The sequence below is a fragment of the Canis lupus genome, chromosome 34 (genome assembly GCF_011100685.1).
Source record: "Canis lupus familiaris isolate Mischka breed German Shepherd chromosome 34, alternate assembly UU_Cfam_GSD_1.0, whole genome shotgun sequence".
NCBI lineage: Eukaryota > Metazoa > Chordata > Mammalia > Carnivora > Canidae > Canis > Canis lupus.
Genome location: NC_049255.1, coordinates 25,386,401 through 25,400,430, shown reverse-complemented (window position 1 = coordinate 25,400,430; position 14,030 = coordinate 25,386,401).

Genomic DNA, 14,030 nt, shown 5'->3' with positions numbered 1-14,030 from the left:
AACACAGAGAAGTCCAGGACCAGATGGCTTCACAGATGAATTCTACCAAACATTTAAAGAAGAGTTAATAACTACTCTTTTAAACACTTCCAAAAAATAGAAAAGGAAAGAAAACTTCCAAATTCACTCTATGAGGCCAATGCTACCCTGATACCAAAACCAGATAAAGACACCACTAAAAAAACAGCCCTATAGGCCAATATCTCTAATGAACATCAATATAAAAATCTTTAACAAAATATAAGCAAACTAAATCCAAAAATACATTAAAAAAAATCATTCACCACAATCACTTGGGATCTATTCCTAGGATGCAAGAGTGGTTCAATATTTGCAAATTAATCAATACGATACATCATATCAACAAGAGAAAGGATAAAAACCATATGATCATTTCAATAGATGCAGAAAAAGCATTTGACAAAGTATAATATCCATTCATGGAAAAAAAAAAAAAAACCTCAACAAAGTAGGTTTAGAGGAAACATATTATGCCTAAACATAATAAAGGCCATCTATGAAAAACCCACAGATAACATCACACTTAATGGGAAAAACTGGAAGCATTTCCTCTAAGATCAGGAACAAGACAGGATGTCCACTCTCACTACTTTTATTTAACTTAATACTAGAAATCCTAGCCACAGCAATTAGACAATAAAAAGAAATAAAAATCATCTGAATTGGGAAGGAAAAAGTAAAACTTTCAGTGTTTGGAGATGACATAATCTATACATATAAAATGCTAAAGACTCTACCAAAAAAACTACTAGAACTAATAAATGAATTCAATAAGGCCACTGGATACAAAAGCAATATACAGAAATCTATTACATTTCTACGCACTAATAAAGATACAGCAGAGAAATTAAGAAAACAATCCCATTTATAATTGCATCAAAAATAATAAAGTACCTAGGAATAAACTTAATCAAGGAGGTGGAAGACCTGTATTCTGAAAACTATAAAACACTTATGAAAGAAATTGAAGATAACACAAACAAATGGAAAGATAGTCCATGTTCATGGACTGGAAAAAATAGCATTGTTAAAATGTCCATATTACCCAAAGCAATCTATAGATTTAATGCAATCCCTATCAAAATACCAACATCATTTTTTACAGAACTAGAATAAACAATCCTAAAATTTGTGTGGAACCACAAAAGAACCTGAATAGCCAAAACAAACAAAAAAACAAAAACCCTAACAATCCAAAAAGAAGAGCAAAACTCTCACAATCCCAGATTCCAAGATCTACTACAAACCTATGATTATCAAAACAGTGTGGTACTGGCACAAAAATGGACACATATATCAAAAGAACAGAATACAAAACCTAGAAATAAACCCACAATTCTATGGTCAATTAATCATCAACAAAGGAGGAAAGACTGCAATGAGAAAAAGTCTGTTCAAAAAATGGTGTTGGGGAAACCAGATAGCTACATGCAGAGGAGTGAAAATGGCCCACTTCCTTATGCTATATACAAAAATAAATTCAAAATGGATAACAATCTAAATGTGAGACCTGAAACCATAAAAATCCTAGAAGAGAGCATAGGCTATAATTTCTCTGATATTGACCATAGCAAAACTTTCTTGATATGTCTCCTGAGGCAAGGGAAACAAAAGCAAAAATAAACTACTGGGACTACACCAAAATGAAAATCTTCTGCATAGAAAAGGAAACAATCAACAAAACTAAAAGACATCCTACTGAATAAGAGAAGATATTTGCAAATGACATATATGATACAGGGTTATTACCCAAAATATGCAAAGAATGTATACAACTCAACACCAAAAAACAAATAATCCAATTGAAACATGGGCAACAGATGTGAACAGACATTTCTCAAAAGATGTTATATAGCTGACCAATAGTCACATAAAAAGAGGCTCAACATCACTCATCATCAGGGAAATGCAAATCAAATCCACAATGAGATAACACCTCACACCTGTCAGAACACCTAAAATCAAAAATACAGGAAACAATAAGTGTTGAGCATGTGGAGAAAACCAAATCTTCATGTGCTGTTGTTGGGAAGGCAAACTGCTGCAGCCACTATGGAAAGCAGTATGGAGACTGCTCAAAAAGTTAAAAATAGAAAAACATGATTTAGTAATTCTGCTATTGGGTACTTACCCAAAGAATACAAAAACACTAATTTGAAAAGATGCATGCACCCCTGTGGTTATTGCAGCATTATTTACAATAGCCTAATTATGGAACAGCCCAAGTGTCCATTGATAATGAATGGATAAAGATACACACACACACACACATCGGAATATCAGTCATAAAAATGAATGAAATCTTGCTATTTGCAACATTACAGAGAGTGTAATGCTAAGCAAAATAATTCAGAGGAAGACAAATACCATATGATTTCACTCATATGTGGAATTTGAAAAACAAAACAAATGAACAAAGAAAAATGAGACAAACCAAAAAACAGACTCTTACTATAAAGAACAAATTGATGGTTAAAGAAGGGAGGTGGGTAGGGGGGGTGGGATAGGTGATGCGGATTAAAAGTACAAGTATCATCATGAGCACTGAGTAGTGTACAGAATTGTTGAATCACTATATTGTACACCTGAAACTAATATAACACTTTGTTTACTATACTGGAATTAAAATAACATTTAAAAACTATATATTAGAGGTCCACCATTCATGCCTGATTGGTCTAATTCAAAATTGAGAATCGATATCCATTACTCAGTGTAATTTCATTGTGTTCAACAAGAACTTCATTCTGAGGTTGTTGAGATAAATGGCTTTATAAAGGTATCCCCTTCAATGAAGTTAACAGCTAACAAGATACAAATTCTAATTTTGGTGGGCTTAAGGGGTGAAAAAGGGTAAACTTTCCTCTGCGTGATGAAGGGATAGCAGACAGAACTCCTCATGGGGAGATGAAAATAACATCATATACACGGAATGCAAAATATAAAGCAGCATAAGCTAGCTTCACTCTCCATCTTGCCATGTCAGAAATAATAAAACATAAAATAGGAAATTAGAGGGTTTTGTGCACAAGCAACTAAGTTCCCGCAGAAGCTGCAAGTGGTTTTCAGGAAAGCTGCTTCTTTATAGCTGGTTTAGCTGATGCTAATGAAACTCCTTTCTGGCTAATAGGCCATCTGCTCCATTCTGTCTCCCAGAGAGGGAACACATACATTCTTCCTGAATTTAGTCTCTGCTAGCTCCAGGGAGACAATGGCTCTTCTGGAGATGACACTTTAAGGACAGCCTCTGGATCCAACATTTTTCTACTTGTTTCTGAGAGAAGCACAGTGATGTGGTAAAGGAGTTGTTAATAGGTCGCTGCTTCATCACTCCAGGGACATAAGTCGAGTCAGTTATCTTCCCAAAGTTAGGGGGCAATGTGTGCAGGCACAGTGTCATGCAAGGTAGCAAGGTGCTTGTTTTTGGAAGAAGAATGTGCTGGAGGTGGTAATTTACAGGGGTATTTTAGGTGGCAGTAAAAAGTCAGAAACTGGCTGCAGCAAAGAGCTTGAGCATATCTGATACCATACTTTTAATGTTTTCCAAAATGAGTTTCATCAAGAGATGTTATACTTAAAAAGACACAGACACAGATAGGAGGGGGGAAGGGGAGGAAGGAGAGGAAGAGAGAGAAAATCTTTCATTAAAAATATTTGAGAGATGCTGAGTGGCTAGTCGGTTTGGCCTCTGACTCTTGGTTCTGGCTCTGGTCATGATCTCAGGGTTGGGAGATCAAACCCCACATCAGGTTCCACACTGAGTGTGGAGCCTGCTTAAGATTCTCTCTCTCCCTCTCTCTCTGCCTCTTCCCCTTTAAAAATTTAGGAAACACTGGAGTTAACAGAACTTCTTTAAAGTCTTTGAGTTGCTTTTATGAACTATAATGCTTTAAGAGAAATGGTAATATTGAACATTTCCCTAATTTAACCACTTTTTACATAACTTCTGTAAAAGTTGGCATGCTATTGGCTATGAATGGCAATATTAGCCAATAATGTCTTAAATAATACAAAAATTTAAAAAGCTCACATATCACTGTGCAGAACATTTTTCTTATTTGGTCCAAGGGCTCAGGGAGGTCACAGTGCTGAGTGTAAAGCTTTGTGATTCTGTAGGCCCTTCCCTCATGGTGGTAGAAAACTAGAGCAACATCAAGCATCAGTTTCACAGAGCAACATTCCAAGAGAGAAAAAAAAAATCTCACCTACTGGCCTCTCTCTCCTTTTGCCTGGGAAGAGAATCTTTCCCAGAGATCATCAGCTCACATCCCCTTACATGTCATTAGCCAGAACCAGATCACACAGATACCCTTAACTGCAAGGGAAGCTGAGAATTCAGATAATATCTGATTTTCCTAGCCTCTAGTGGGAAATGGGCAACAAAAGGAGAATTAGAAGTAACTGTTGGACATGCAACCAAGAGCCACAGCCCTTCTTAGGGTTACTGTTCTAAGTGTTATGGACCATTTTGGCAGGTCAGGAGAAAAACAAGCTGGTTTATTTAATTTATTTTATGGGTTGAATTATGTTTCCCCAAAATTCATATGTTAAAGCCCTAGCACATAACACCCTGGAACATGATTATATTTGGAAATAAGGTCACTGAAGATGTAATTAGTTAAGATGAGGTCCTACTGGAATAGGATAAGCCCCTATTCCAATATGACTGATGTCTTGATAAAAGGGGGAGATTTATACAGCCATGCACACAGGGAAAACATTATTTGAAGGTGAAGACAGAGATGGGGGTAATGCAGCAGAAATCAAGGAATGCCCAAACTGCCAGCAAAATACCAGAAGCTACGTGAAAAGCATGGAACAGATTCTTCCTCACAGCCCTCAGAAGAAGCCAACCTTTCTAATACCTTGATCTTGGGCTTCTAGCCTCCAGATCTAAGAGACAATAAGTTGATGTTATTCAGGCTATCCAGTCTATGATACCTTGCTACGACCACCCTGGCAAACTAATATAAGCCCCACTCTTCCAGACATAGGCACCACCCCTGTAAGTGACCGCAGGGCACCTCCTACATCACAGGGCTCACTAGCATTCAGGAATGCTAAAGAGGCCGTTGCCAATAAGTGGTAAGTGAAAGCACAAAGACAGTCCTTCACCACAGGTGGGCATCTTCCGGCATAGCCAAGGCCAATAGCAACATGCTGGTTACTACATAAGGGAAGTCTACATGTGATACAAACAGGAACAGCAACTCGCACAGCTCAGCCATGCAGGCAAAATGTGGTGTATACACTCAAGTGGAGGCTGGTTCCCAGGCTCCACTCATGGACAGCCCAAGAGGAGTCTGGGAGAGACTAGAGAACTTGGATCAATCTGATTTACACACTGTTCCATGTCCAGACCCTTCATTCCCTCCTCTCTCACCTCACATCCTCTCCTATTACTTCCTTCTCACAGCTTGGCAACCTTTTATATAACTCATTATGTCTCCAAACAGGGATGGCTTAATATGTATGAGACCTGTGCAGTCACCCAGGGCCTAGTGCTTGGAAGGGCCCCCAGGTTTAATGCTCAACTGTTGCCATTTGAAATTCTTAGTTTTTGAACAAGGGATCTCACAGTTTCATTTTGTACTGGACCCTACAAACCATTTTCCAGGTCAGATTGTGTCTCCAAAATCTACATTAAGTTAGATGATGTATCAAAAGCCAAGAATTGATCCTTTTCTCATGGCAGTTCAGTAGACCATCCCTTCCTTAAAGAAATGAACTATAGAATACCTAGCTGATTGGATGATAAAGGGACCCAGGAGTAGAAAGAAATAAAATGTGTTGACTAGCATGTACCTATTCCTGGACTATACAGCTGAGTCAACCCCATTTAGGGCAGTGTCTTTCAAATGGGTGGGTTGCAACCATTAGTAAGTCATGAAATCAAATTAGGAAGTCAGGACTAACATGTTTTAAATATGAGAGAGAATGAAATGGAATGGAATTAGTGGGAAAGTAACAGAAAAGATCAGAGTTTATCAAAAGTAGAAAGATGAGTTTTTTTTTTTTTTTAAAGATTTTATTTTTTTAATTTTTTTTTTTTTTTATTTATGATAGAGAGAGAGAGAGAGAGAGAGGCAGAGACACAGGCAGAGGGAGAAGCAGGCTCCATGCACCGGGAGCCTGATGTGGGATTCGATCCCGGGTCTCCAGGATGGCGCCCTGGGCCAAAGGCAGGCGCCAAACCGCTGCGCCACCCAGGGATCCCGATAAGTAGAGTTTTATAAACTTTTATTTCCAACACATATGCATATATACAAGTGAGGTAAAATATGTATTTTCTGTAAGTCACGTTCAAAATAATTTGAAAGTTGCATTAGACCCTAGTTTCTAGGGTAAGGGCCAGCAAACTATTGTCCAAAGAACAGATCTAGCTTTTCTTTGTAAGTAAATGTTATTGGAAGACAGCCATACCCACTCATTTATGTGTTGTCTATGGTTGCTTCTACCACATGATGACAGAGTTGAGTGTTGCAACAGAAACCATACAATCCACAAAGCCAAAAGTATCATCTGGCCCTTTATAGAACAAGTTTGCTGAACCCTGCTCCAGCAATGCGGACCAAGTATTGAAGAAAATAATCGGTTACTTAGAGGAAAATGGAAGTGCAATTATGAGAATAAGAATACACGAATAGGGGAAGCAAAAACAAATTTCTTTAGTTACCATTGAAGAAGAAAGCCAAAAGCAAATATATAGAAACAGAGCACAGAATCAAAGATACCCTGGAGGGCCACAACGCAAGCATCAAAGTGGCCTGGGGCTTGACAAGGCAGCCTGTGAGTCAAAGAGGATCCACATTGAAAGGTCATCCATTCCTGGCTCTGTCCTTCCTGGTGTTCACCAACAGACCCAGTGCTCAGTCTCTTTGCAGTTGTGTTCATTTGTACCCTTTGCTTCCTCCACAACTACACCTTAGGCCTGGGCTTCAGGGTTTCCCCATTTTGGGGGGAGTACTGTTCTGGAGAAGCACCCTAGGTCTTGATCAGGTCCTGCATGGATACCAGTCAAGAGAAGCATCCCTCTGCTACCTGGGACATGCCAGGAACAACAGTGCCATTCTCCGTACTTGAACCAGGGCCATATGGTTTTAGTTCCCATTCCTCTCCTTCAAGGAACTCTCAGATCACTTATTCTAAGTCCTTGCATGTGGAAACTTCCCCATGCTTCAAGGAGCTCCAGAGTTCCAGTTTATTAGAGAAGCTTTCAGTTCCAAGTGAGTCATCTGGCCAGAAGAGGGTTTCTTCATGGGATAAGATTGACCCATGAAAAGTGCAAACATACTGATTTGGAGAGATTCTCACTTATGTTGGACACATCACCTATGATGGGTCACAGCAATCCTGTGAACCTGAGCTGTGTGGGCCTCTGCTAAAATTCTTGTCTGTGTTCTGACCAGGGTTCCACCTCATATCCATGGCACCCAAGAGTGACAGAGCAGCAGGGGTCTTCTGTCCTGTACAACCCCCATTACTGACAAGTAGAGTAACGACCCCATTCCCTCATCCCAGTTCCACAGGTTCTGCTCTGCCTCTATCTCCAAGAGCTTTCAAGACAACTACTCTGCAAGGCTAACAGGCCTTTCTGATCCATGTCCTCGCTTGGCCCCACTGACATAGTGACTTGATGCTAAGCTGTGCCAGAAGAGGAATGGATAGTCCTTGCTCACATGGGCCCCTCTTCTCAATCTTCCCATAGGATTTTCCCTTATCCTCTCCACTGATGGTGCCTTCCATATAGATTATGAGGAGCTAGGCAGTGTGAACAAGAATTGCACTGCACATTTTCCAGACTGTGGGAAATAGGAAATTAGCCAGAAGAGTAAATTTATCAATAAAGAACACAGAGAGATGGTTTCTGGGTGTGAACAGGAAGACATGGTGCCTAGACACCACAAAGAGTCTTCACTGGCACAGACTAGACAGTAAACTAATACCTAAGTCAATAAGCCCTCTCTACCCATTATTCTAAATCTTCATTGATAAGGCACTTAGTTCACATGGGCCCATGAATTTTGTAAGACATTTTAACTAGACTTGTTTATATATTAAGGGCCCTGCAAAATATATTTGGTTCCATATACCCCTGGCCCTATCCTCTGCAGAATGGCTATCATGGGGGCACCTGGTTGGCACAGCTGGTTAAGCATGGTCTTGGTTTTAGCTCAGGTCATGATCTCAGGTCATGATGATAGAGCCCCAGATTGGACTCTGCACTCAGTGTGGAGTCTGCTCAAGACTCTCTCACTCTTCCACTGCCCCTCCCCACTGCACACTCTCTGTCTCTAAAATAAATAAATAAATAAATAAATAAATAAATAAATAAATAAATAAATAAACAAGCATATATATATATATATATATATATATATATATATATATATTTTTTTTTTTTTTTTTTTTTTTTAAGTGGTAGATCTGATGTTTCTGCCTTTGGGAGGCCAGCAGGCCCAAACAATATGAAATGAAATCTACCCACTAACAGCTTTACTTCGTCACATACTCATCCAAAGCTCAAATTTTTAAGGCCTACTGTCCTTGGCAGCTCTAAAGTGGGAAAAGTTTCTGTTATCACCTAATTACCTAGATCTGGAGCCATCCTACAACTTGGGTCTTTGAAAAACCTCCTATGCTAAAACAAATTTGTGATTCATCCTAGGTCAGGTTACAAAAGATTCGAAAATGCTGAATCCATTCTAAGGAGGAGCCTTCTTTATATATATGCTGGATGCTGAGGCAGACAAAATATGTCACTTAAACTGTATTTTTATATCAAATCATAAATGTTTTTTCATTATACAAAAATAACCTCTCTCATTTTATTCTGTCAAAATGTCTCTTTATTAGGTTATGGTTAATGGCTTAAGAAGTAATTTGCAGTGAAACATGTCAGTGGATTTTATGGCTATCAAAGAAAAGCACAAAGACACCATTTTCAGGGTGCCGAAGTCATTATCCTGGGGCCTGCCTTCCTTGTGGAACTGATAGGTGCAAAAAAGTAATTAAGTATCCCTTTTTCCTTTTGGTATTGTCTTGAAGTTTTCAACTTCCCAGGTGTCAGATCTGAGCTTCTGCCCTTTAAATAAGAGAAATAGTTACAAGGAACCAGGCACAAAGGAAGGTGACTCCACTTAGCACTTAATAATAAAGCCTTGTCCTTTTGTAACTCTCAGAAGTAAAACTCTGACTGCCTGGCTTCATAAGAGTGGCCAAATTGAGTTCATGTTTATTAATTAGCTCATTATATTTGTTACACAGGAAATAAGCTTGTTAAAGAAAAGATTTAGTCATTTTATAGCCCAGAATTAACCTTTCTTGAAGTCAATTTTTATGGAGATTAGGCAAACAGTATTTCCATCAGATCACCAGAATTATGAAGGCATTTTTAAAATCCAATTGTGAAGGAAACTCAAAGATCAGAAGTACAAACCATATACAGTATTCATCTCTATTTCTAAATTGTTCATGGAATTTGCTTTGAATCTGAGATGACTCAAGACTACAGAGATCTTTTGCATAGCTGCACAACATTTTGTGCAGCAGGATTAAAACATTGCCTCCAATATACACCAAGTTGTTGTTCTTGTATTGTGTTTGCCTGGAGCCATTAGAGGAGTTCATATCACAGCACAGAGATTCTTATATAACTACTTTGGGGTACAAGTTTCCCATGAGTTCTTTCCCCTTTCCCCTTTTTTTGAGTTCTTCCCTTTGCACACATTCAGACACATCTGACAAATTTGCAAATAAATGAAGAACTTGAGATATGGGACTCCCCAGCTATATTCTCTGTGGTGTGATCCCTTGCACATCTAAAGCACATACTCTCTGAGAGCCTCCCTAAGTTCAGGACCAGAGGGAATATCGCAAGTGGAACCAGAAAGTCCCAAGTTCAAATCCTTCACTACTTATGAAAAGAGGTGCCTTGGGCAGGTTACATAAACTGCCAGGGAAATGGGAATAAAAATATCTACCTTTCAGAGCAGTCACGAATGACATATTTGTATGTCCTATCATAGGACTTGGTAGGCATTTAATAAATAAAAATTGCCCTTATGATGCAAACTCTGCTATCTATGTGACTGTTAATTATCAGAAAGTGAGAGGAAAGGAGTTGTCTTTTGTATCCTGGAATTGGGCTGCCCTGAGATTTATAACATCTGTGGAAGAAATAAACCACCAGCTCTAAAATGGCCAGGTTATAAGAGTACCTATCCCTTCTCCCTCATTCTCTTCTCCCTTCAGCCTTTGGCTCTTTACTCAGTAACACTGTATGAAGTACTTTCATGTGCTAAGTACCGAAAGGTATATAATTAAGTAAGAAAGATATATCATCGTTAAAATAATAGCACTTTTTTACTATGTACCAGGCAAAGCCTTATTTTTATTATCTCATTCTGATCATGAGATAACAATCATTCTATAAGAAGGTTATTATTTTTATTCCAGATTTTACAGATAAGAAAACTGATACTCAGAAAGACAGGTAATTGGTGAAAATTTTATAAAAGACAAAATGACAGTTGAAAAGGCTCCAAGCTTTACAACTGTGTGTTAGTCTTCCAAGAAGGTATCATACCATGAAGAAAAGATGGCAAACTCCTCAATAATCAGAAAAATGTAAATTCAAACAATAAAAATCTCATTTTACACATATTAGAGGGCAAAAATTTAAAAGCTGGGTAATCCAAGCATAGTCAGGGATGTGGGGCATTGAAGGCTTATAAACTGCAGTGGAAGTGCACCGTGGTATAGCCACACTGGACAGCAGCCTGCTGCTACTTGCTGAAATAAAGAATACATATATACTGTGAGCCAGCAAGCCTCCTCCTGGGAATCTGTCCTAAGAAGTCCTCCCATTAGTCCACAAGGCAGATTTTTTCAATCTCAAAACTACTGACATTTAGGGCTGAATAATTCCTTGTTTGGGGGACTGTCCTGTGCATTTCAAGATGTTCAGACCTCTAGCCTGCACTCACCAGATGCTAATAGCATCTTCCCCCAGTAGAAACAACCAAACACGTTTCTAGACCTTGCCAAACATCCCTAGAGATGCAAAATCATTCCTAGTTGAGAACCACTGCCATAAGGTGACATTCTTGAGGATGAAAGGGGGAGTTGGAGGCACCATGGTGTCTGTCATCGGGAAAATGCATAAATAAAATGTGAGGGATGCCTAGCATGGAAGAGTAGGCAGCTATCAGATAGAATTAATTAGATGCACACCATAGTAACATGACTAGAGCTTTAAATTTCAGTTCTGAGGACAAGGAAAGAAAATGAGACACAGAACACAGTATCACTTGTACAAATTAAAAATACTCATATATGTTCATAGAACAATAGACATTTTACAAGAATATGTTTGAACAAAAAGATATACATTGAAACACTTAGGGAATGGTTGCTGAAGGGGTAGGGGCATGAAGAGGAAGAGTATTAAAAGGCATAAAGCAAGAAAATGCCTTATTTAGACTAATAATATCAGATGTGATGAATAAGATAAACTCTTTGAAGACAAAGCAAAGCCAAATGAAACAGGCATCATGAATCAGATACAGGTAATACTCCAGGGATTGAGGTAGGAACCGCTTTAGGTAGGAGAGGTCAGGGAATAAGTGGCAATTTCAGCTGAGTCATGAAGGATGCGTAGACTTAATAGATACAAACAAGTATGCGTGTGTTTTTTGGGGGGGTGGTATTTCAGAATGTTCAATAGCAGTCACCACCCACTGATCACATTTACATAACTGTCTCATTCAATTTTGAGGGACATTTTTTTTTTTTTAATTTATGATAGTCACAGAGAGAGAGAGAGAGGCAAAAACACAGGCAGAGGGATAAGCAGGCTCCATGCACCGAGAGCCTGATGTGGGATTCGATCCTGGGTCTCCAGGATCGCGCCCTGGGCCAAAGGCAGGCGCCAAACCGCTGCGCCACCCAGCGATCCCTGAGGGACATATTTATTTCCTTATTGTATGTTCTGAAGTTCAGAGGTTAAGTAACATCTCTGACCCCAAAGGCCATTCTGTTTACACATAAGAGTTGTTCTCTTTAGGTCACAGATTTCTGGACTGGGCTTCTTATTTTTATTTATTTATTTTATATTTATTTATTTTTAAGATTTTTGGAAGTTAAACTTTTTTTTAGAGATTTTATTTATTTACATGAGACACACACACACACACACACACACACACACACACAGAGGCAGAGACACAGGAAGAGGGAGAAGCAGGGACCATGCAGGGAGCCTGATATGGAACTGAATCTCAGGTCTCCAGGATCCTGCCCTGGGCTGAAGATGGCGCTAAACCACTGAGCCACCAGGGTTGCCTTTATTTTTAAATAGAACCCAAAATGTCTCAAGCAAATAGGGACTTCACATCCCCATCCAAAAGTCAACAAGTTCTAGAGTCCATTATCTCTAGAAACCATCATCTCTCATCTCCTATCACCATTACTGTGGTCAAAGTCAATAGGCCCTCACAGGAGAACAACAGCTTCTCATAGATATCCCTCATTCACTCTTGCACAGCCATTTAGATCTACCTAGAACACTCATTTGATCATGCTGATCTCCTCTTAAAACCACAGTGACTCATAACTGCCCTCAGATTAGAATCTAAATTTCTGAATATGACCATCCAGGGCTTTCATGATCTGGCCTAAAGCCCTGGTTCTTGCCTAAATAAATAAATAAATAAATAAATAAATAAATAAATAAATAAATAAAATGGGATTTCAATAGCTGAACTCTCCGTGCCATACCCAACACTCAATATTCTATTATTTTTTTGTCTAAAAAACTTCATTAGCTCTTAAGAATTATCCAGGTCAAAGGGTGCCTGGGTGACATGGTCAATTAAGCATCTGATTCTTGGTTTTGGCTCAGGTCCAATCTCAGGATTGTGATCTCAGAGTCATGAGATCAAACCCTGAGTTGGGCTCTGTGCTCTGTGCAGAATCTGCTTAAGATTCTCTCTCCCTCTACCTCTCTGCTTATCTCCCTCAAATAAATAGATAAATCTTTTTTTTTTTAAAGAATTATCTAAGATTTACTTAACAATAGGGGGAACAAGACCAGATTATGCAAAATAAACAAAATAGGATAAAGCATTAGAGCAGAATGTCACTCACAGATAAATAGGAGCATTATGGCTCCTGTTCAATATATCCCACATGCTGTGTTTAAAGGAAGGCATAGCATAGCTCCTGACTTTAGGGAACTCACAGTCCACGGAGAGATGGGTAAGTAAGACTGGGTTAACTCCTACCATAGAGAGAAGTGAAAAGCATGACGGAAGAATACAGAAAGAGCACAAATCAAGGAAGTCTTCTCAGAGGAGTGAAAATTTAAGCTAAGATAAAAAATTGAACACTAAGTAGGTGTTAGGTTTAGGGGCATTGTAGGTTGGGAAGAGTCAGGGAAAGCCACAGAAAAGACCTGGGATAAGGGAGCTGGATATTCAGGAAAATGAAGCAGTTTAGAATGGATTAAAATATTTATGTGGCAATCACAGCTTTGTAATACAGATTGAATTCAGGCATTGTGATGCTCCCAGCATTGGTCTTCTTTTTCAATAGTCTTCTATTTGGGGTCTTTTCTGATTCCATTCAAATCTTATTTGTTCCAGCTCTGTGAAGAAAGTCCATGATATTTTGATAGGGATTTCAGTGAATGTATAAATTGCCCTGGGTAGCATAGATGTTTTCACAATATTTATTCTTCCAATCCATGAGCATGGAATATTTTTCCATCTCTTTGTGTCTTCCTCAATTTCTTTCAGAAGTGTTCTGTAGTTTTAGAGTATAGATCCTTTACCTCTTTGGTTAGCTTTATTCTTAGGTACCTTATTGTTTTGGGTGCAATTGTAAATGGGATTGATTCCTTAATTTCTCTTTCTTCATACTAATGGTTAGTGTACAGAAATGTCATGATTTCTGTGCATTGAATTTATATCCTGCCACATTGCTGAATTGCTATAGGAGTTCTAGCA